The sequence below is a fragment of the Triticum dicoccoides genome, chromosome 3B (genome assembly GCF_002162155.2).
Source record: "Triticum dicoccoides isolate Atlit2015 ecotype Zavitan chromosome 3B, WEW_v2.0, whole genome shotgun sequence".
NCBI lineage: Eukaryota > Viridiplantae > Streptophyta > Magnoliopsida > Poales > Poaceae > Triticum > Triticum dicoccoides.
The window spans coordinates 54,111,972-54,119,893 of NC_041385.1; the positions used below are offsets into that span (position 1 = coordinate 54,111,972).

The following is a 7,922-nucleotide window of genomic DNA, read 5'->3' on the forward strand; positions in this document are numbered from 1 at the left end:
TATCGTCGCGGAGTTTAGGCGAAGCCCTGCGCCGGTAGAACATCATCATCGTCACCACGCCGTCGTGCTGACGGAATTCATCCCCAACGCTTTGCTGGATTGGAGACCGGGGAACATCATCGAGCTGAACGTGTGCTGAACACGGAGGTGCCGTACGTTCGATGCTTGGATCGGTCGAGTCGTGAAGACGTACGACTACATCAACCGCGTTGTGATAACGCTTCCACTTACGGTCTACGAGGGTACGTGGACAATACTCTCCTCTCTCGTTGCTATGCCATCACCATGATCTTGCATGTGCGTAGGAATTTTTTTGAAATTACTACGTTACCCAACACCCGCCTCCTGATAGATTGACCCATTTGCACTTAAACAAAGGGACCTTAAAATCATGTCCATAGTCAAGTTCCCATATGTCCACTATGTAACCATAATATGTGTCCTTTCCCCTCTTGGTTGCTGCATCAAAGCGGACACCACTGTTTTGGTTGGTGCTCTTTTGATTGGGCGATCGTGTAAAATGTATTCCATTTATCTCGTACCCTTTGTAAGTCATTACAGTCGAAGATGGTTCCCTCGCCAACGAGTACATCTCATCAGAAATAGTGTTGTCATCCTTGAGACGTGTTTGCAACCAACTGCCGAAAGTCCTGATGTGTTCACATGTAACCCAGTCGTCACATTGGTCCGGGTGTTTGGAGCGCATAATGTTCTTGTGTTCATCGACATACGGGGTCACCAAGCTAGAATTCTGTAGAACTGTGTAGTGTGCTTGAGATCAAGAATGCCCGTCCCTACATATTATTGAGTCCCCTCCTAGCGTGCCTTTCCCACTCAGTCTCTCTTCATACCGCGATGGAGGGAGACATATCTTCTTAAGGCCAGGAATGAAGTCAACACAAAACCCAATGACATCCTCTGTTTGATGGCCCATGGAGATGCTTCCTTCTAGCCTAGCATGGTGACAGACATATTTCTTTAGGACTCCCATGAACCTCCCAAAGGAGAACATATTGTGTAGAAATACAGGGCCCAGAATGACAATCTCGTCGACTAGATGAACTAGGACGTGCGTCATGATATTCAAGAAGGATGGGGAACACCAGCTCGAAACTGACAAGACATTGCTCCACATCACTACTTAACCTTGGTAGGATTTCTGGATCGATCACCTTCTGAGAGATTGCATTGAGGAATGAACATAGCTTCACAATGGTTAATCGAACATTTTCCGGTAGAAGCCCCCTAAATGCAATCGGAAGCAGTTGCGTCATAATCACGTGGCAGTCATGAGACTTTAGGTTTTGGAACTTTTTTTCTGCAATATTTATTATTCCCTTTATATTCGACGAGTAGCCAGACGGGACCTTCATACTGAGCAGGCATTCAAAGAAGATTTCCTTCTCTTTTTTGGTAAGAGCGTAGCTGGCAGGACCTTCATACTGCTTTATAGGCAATGCCGTCTTTTTTGTGCAAACGTTGCAGGTCCTCCCGTGCCTCCGGTGTATCTTTTGTCTTCTCATACACGCCCAAGAAGCCTACCAGGTTCACGCAAAGGTTCTTCGTCACGTGTATCACGTCGATTGAAGAGCGGACCTCTAGGTATTTCCAGTAGGGCAGGTCCCAAAATATAGATTTCTTCTTCCACATGGGTGCGCGTCCCTCAGCATCATTCGGAACAGATAGTCCACCGAGACCCTTTTTCGAAGATTACTTTTAAATCATTGACCATAGCAAGTACGTGATCATCGGTACGCATGGCGGGTTTCTTTTGGTGATTAGCCTCGCCTTTGAAATGCTTTCCTTTCGTTCGACATTGATGGTTCGTTGGAAGATATTGACAATGCTCCAGGACACATTCTTCCTGCATTTGTCCACGTATATACTTTCGGTGTCATCTAAACAGTGCGTACATGCGTGATATCCCTTGTTTGTCTGTCCTGAAAGGTTACTGAGAGCAGGACAATCATTGATGGTTACAAACAACAACACATGCAGGTCAAATTCCTCTTGTTTGTGCTCATCCCACACATACACCGTTTCCAATCCACAACTATAAAAGTTCTTCAACTAATGGCCTTAGGTACACATCAATGTTGTTGCCGGGTTGCTTAGGGCCTTGAATGAGAACTGGCATCATAATGAACTTCCGCTTCATGCACAGCCAAGGAGGAAGGTTATAGATACATAGAGTCACGGGCCAGGTGCTGTGATTGCTGCTCTGCTCCCCAAAAGGATTAATGCCATCCGCTCTTAAACCAAACCATACATTCTTTGCATCACCTGCAAACTCCTCCCAGTACTTTCTCTCGATTTTTCTCCACTGCGACCCGTCAGCGGGTGCTCTCAACTTCCCGTCTTTCCTACAGTCCTCTCTGTGCCATCGCATCAACTTGACATGCTCTTTATTTCTGAACAGGCGTTTCAACCATGGTATTATAGGAGCATACCACATCACCTTGGTAGGAACCCTCTTCCTGGGGCGCTCGCTGTCAACATCACCAGGGTCATCTCGTCTGATCTTATACCGCAATGCACCACATACCGGGCATGCATTCAAATGCTCGTACGCACCGCGGTAGAGGATGCAGTCATTAGGGCATGCATGTATCTTCTGCACCTCCAATCCTAGAGGGCAAACAACCTTCTTTGCTGCATACGTATTGTCCGGCAATTTGTTATCCTTTGGAAGCTTCTTCTTCAATATTTTCAGTCGCTTCTCAAATCCTTTGTCAGGCACACCATTCTCTGCCTTCCACTGCAGCAATTCCAATACGCTACCGAGCTTTGTGTTGCCATCTTCGCAATTGGGGTGCAACCCTTTTTTGTGATCCTCTAACATGCGATCGAACTTCAGCTCCTCCTTACACTTTCACGCTGTCTCTTTGCATCAATAGTGACCTGGCGAAGATCATCATCGGGCATATCGTCTGGTTGCTCTTGATCTTTAGTTTCCCCCGTTGCAGCATCTTCAGCTTCCCCTGTTGCAGCATCACCGTATTCAGGGGGCACATAGTTGTCAACATCTTCTTCTTCTTCACTGTCTTCCATCATAACCCCTCTTTCTCCGTGCTTGGTCCAAACATTATAGTGTGGCATGAAACCCTTATAAAGAAGGTGGGTGTGAAGGGTTTTCGAGTCAGAGTAAGACCTCGTATTCCCATATATAGGGCATGGACAACACATAAAACCATTCTGCTTGTTTGCCTCAGCCACTATGAGGAAATTATTCACGCCCTTAATGTACTCGGAAGTGCGTCTGTTACCGTACATCCATTGTCGGTTCATCTCTGCGTACATCATGAATAGATAAGTGACCAAATTAATAGAAGTTCATCATCAGATTAAACCCAAAGTACATACATAGTTCTCATTGAACAACATATAGCTCTCTAGAGCATCTAATTAAACCATATATTGAAACTATGCAAAACATTTAAATGCAACAACAAATGCGATCATAACCGCAACCAAGGTAACAATTGATCCAACGGCATAATGATACCAAGCCTCAGTATGAATGGCATATTTTCTAATCTTTCTAATCTTCAAGCGAATTGCATCCATCTTGATCTTGTGATCATCGACGACATACGCAACATGCAACTCCAATATCATCTTCTCCTCCTTAATTTTTTTAATTTTTCCTTCAAGTAATTGTTTTCTTCTTCAACTAAATTTAACCTCTCGACAATAGGGTTAGTTGGAATTTTCGATTCATATACCTCCTAGATAAAAAAAAAATCTATGTCACGTTGCTCGGCATAATTGTCATAAACACTAAATGAAACTAATATTTATAAAAGGAAATATATATACCACATCTGAATCATAGACAGGACGAGGGCCGACGGAGGCGGATACCAAAACCATCGCACTATATAATAAAAAACAATAATAAGTAAGAAAACTACACAAGTATCTATCTAAATAAATACAAGTAAGAACTTTTTTCTTTTAGAAAGAAGATAAGATCAAGAGGTTCGACACGGTGGTGAAGGCGACGAGATCAGCGCGGGCGATCAACGGTGGTCAGGACGGGGACGGGATAGGATGAACCGCCAAACCTAGACAAATCTCGAGGAAAATGGTGCTTGGACAAGGAGCTTCGAGAGGAGAAAGCTTAAGTCTGGCTCAGGCATTTCATCGAACACCTTATGTGCATAGGAGGTGAGATAGAGCACAACACACCTCTCACACACCTCTCCCAAAAAAACAGAGCACTCCACTGCTCTGCTCGCGGGCAAGGAGTATATATAGGCATATCATTGGTCCCGGTTCGTGGCTGGAACTGGGACTAAAGGACACCCTTTGGTCTCGGTTCAAGCCACCAACCAGGACCAATGGTGGTGGGCCAGGAGCGAGCCACATTGGTCCCAGTTGGAGCCTCGAACCAGGACCAAAGGTGCCAGATGAACCGGGACCAATGCCCCACGATGGCCCGGCCGGCCCCCTGGCCTCACGAACCGGGACCTATGCCCCCATGGGTCTCGGTTCTAAGTGAACCGGGACTAATGGGCTGACCCGGCCTGAACCAAAGCCCTGTTTTCTACTAGTGTCCCCTTCTCTGTCCCGATGGTACCTCTGTCTGCGTGCTTCTACTAGTCGACGGGCTTGAGAAGTTGTCACTTGGAGGGCTTCCACGCTTTCGAAGAGGGATGCACTAGTGCTGGTCAGACACATGTTGTGCACAATGCTATATAGTGCACTTCGTTATGACGATTGCCTTCAACAAGTCCATCCTCAGGTATGTGAATCGTGCCATGCATCTGCGGCTTCCTTTGGGTTGGCTAGAAGGACGCCCATGATGGCCATTGCTTGGTCAACTGGAAGAGGATGTGCCGGTCACTCTCGTTTGGTGAGCTCAAAGTCCCACACTATCTGATCTGATGCATCACCACAGGAAAAACATATGAAGCCGTGTACGAAACATACACAACAAAGCCCATTTTAACCATGACGAATTGTACGCCGAGTGTTACACTCGGTTTATCGTTTACGGCTTACTATGTTTCAGCATAGGGGATGTAAGCAGAGTATAATACAGAGGCACCCGCGTAGATAGGAGATCACAACCGGCAGCACCTAACAGAGGTGCCACGTGGGTTGCCTACAAGCCTAGTGTTCACTAAGTCGTGTGCCAGCACAGACACATGTTTTACTTATAAGCCGTGGAGGCAGCTTAGCCGTGTCATTATGTGAAGCATACAGCTTACAGATAAGCCGTGAACGCGTATGTAAGCCGTGCACTCTGTTTAAGTATGACATAGACAAAATCGGATCGTGTGCTTCGAAAAAGAGTGGTCATGGCGGCAGCCACATCGAAACTATAGATGATAAACCGTATGCTGTTGCGTAAGCTTTATTGTGTTTGATTATTACATGGTTGTAAAATAATTGTTAAATATAATAAAAATTCCCATGCATATTTGCACGTTGATGTGTGTCTTCTCCATGTATGTTGCATGCTCAGGTGACATACTTATATGTTATAGCGTGGCTAACTATTTAGATGTATTCCCGCAAAAAAGGAACTATTTAGATGTAGGATATTCCATTGCTTTTTCTAAGCCAATATTGAAGATGATCTGGTATTGTGTTCCCTTCTCCAACCCTGAGCCAACCCTACCTTCATAGCTTTCCTTCCCATCATCGCCTCCGGTCCAGTGGCAATGGCCCTCGCCTCTCTTCTTCCTCCCCTCCTCTCCCCCGGAGATCCGGACCCTCCCTTTCCCGGCGAGCTCGCCAAGTTTGAATCCTCGTAATTTCGTGGAGCACTCTGCCTCACTTGTACTACTGAAAGTAATTCTGGGAATTCGGCACGTGAACCTACAGCTTTCCCAGAATTAGTAATTTTGAACTTTTTTTCTCCTGGCAGCTTGTTGGCACGTGAACCTACAGCTTGTCTTATTTTTTTAGGGATAGCTACAGCTTGTCAGCTTCGTAATCTCCTACTGCCGAGTCCGTATATCCATCTGCTGTTACAGGATTCCATGTCTAATGTTTCTCTACAGACGGGTTCAGATGCTTTGTGGTTCAGTCTGAATTCTCTGTCTGCCGATCTTTATATGAAGCATGAACTAACGCAACTCTACTGGACTCTGATTTGTTTATCAGTGCAACACACAGACTTTGGTTGGTTCGCGTCATACCCTATAAGCTAAGCTACTCCATTTGACCGTGTGTTCAGCAGCTTATGTCCTACATCCTGTGGCTGTGGGGACGTAAAGTTAGAAGACGGATGGAGTATTTAAACAAGAAAATGAAGAAAAAAAATATATGTCAAGAGTGGGATTTGAACCCACGCCCTTTCGGACCAGTACCTGAAACTGGCGCCTTAGACCAACTCGGCCATCTTGACATTTGATCGCAATGTCGACAAGAAATTACATATAATACAAGCTAGGTCTCAAACTCACGAATATCACTATGCTTTCGTTTTACTTTACATCTGATGTGGTTGAGTTATTTCCTTAGGTAAGGTTGCACAGTGAATGCAAAGATGTATACGTAATTTAGCAATTCCTTAGCATCATCCACAATCGTATCCTTCTCAAGCTTGGCATCGCCGGGTTGCGACTCCGGTCTTGGTCCCATCTTCCGCGCCTCCACTTTGTGGCCTGTTGGGGACGGGAGCTCCTTTTGGTCCCAGACTTTGTAAAGTTTGACTAGCTTTGTAGGAAAAGATATCAACATTAACGCTATGAAATCGATATTATTTGATGCATGATGAAATTATTTTCCATAAGATATACCTTCACTATTGTAGATGTTGATATGTTTTTCTATAAAATTATTCAAACTTTGAAATTTTAATTTTGAACAAATCTTATATGCAGACTAAAAAGAAACGGAGGAAGCTCTGCTTGTTCCACGTGGGCTTGCATTGTTGTTAGTGATTGGAAGGCATTCACGGTGACCTTGGTAATGCAGCCATGGTCCAGTACGCCGATCTATGACACCATCTTCGGCCTCCTCCCCCTACCTCTCTCTCTCTCTCTCTCTCGTGCGCGTCCACACACACACACACACACACACACACACACACACACACACACGGAGCTCTTCAACCGGTGGATGGATTCCGGTCAAGACGCCATCTTGTGATGCGGCAGTTTTCTTGAGCTCTGTCTCGAATCCCAACCGACCTTTCACCTGGAAAACATGGGTGTTATTGCACACTTGCACATCAAGATTTTCCTTTGGCTAGCCCTCCAGAATAGGTGTTGGACGGCCGACCGCCCTCATCCCCTCGACGACCCTTGACCCTCTACCCTCTACCCTAGTTCCGATCCTCGAGCGCTTGGATTCTCTCAACCTTTAAGGGATTTAACATGATGGCGCCATTCTGGATGTGCAGAAAATGGTCCCTATTTTTCCTGATCTCATCTACCCTTCTATATGTCACGTTGTCAGATTCAAGAAAACCATTGCTTCATCATTTGCCGGAAGTGACAGGCGCATAATGGTACGAAGCTCTTCATAATTGTTTTGGAACGGAGTCCCGGATAGGATAATTAGCTTTTTGGTACGAAGTTTAGCAAGAGCCTTCCAAATATCACTATTTGCAGAGCCTTTGCTAAAATTCGTATGAAAAAGCAAATTATTCTATCAGGAACTCTGTTCCGAAACAACTTTGAAGAGCTTCATAGCATCATACGCCTGTTACTTCCAGCAAATGATGTAGCCATGGATTTTTTCAATACTTTGACAGACAACATGACATATAGAAGGATATATATATAGATGAGATCAGAATAAAAATGGATCAACTTGTGCACGTCCATAATGGGGGCATTCTTGTTAAACGGAGACCCTCGACCCCTAGTCGACCCTCGGCCCCTCGACGATCTTTGACTCTCGACCTCTCGACCCCTCGACCCTCGACCCTCGACGACCATCGACCCCTCGACGACCCTTGA

The 7,922-nt window shown here is 45.4% G+C and overlaps 1 non-coding gene across 1 annotated transcript; it reads right to left on the minus strand.

Annotated features, from left to right (window-relative positions):
* Nucleotides 1-6,280: 6,280 nt before the first annotated feature.
* Nucleotides 6,281-6,361, minus strand: TRNAL-CAG. The gene has a single exon. It is a non-coding gene; the product is annotated as a tRNA-Leu (tRNA).
* Between the last annotated feature and the right edge of the window lie 1,561 nt (nucleotides 6,362-7,922).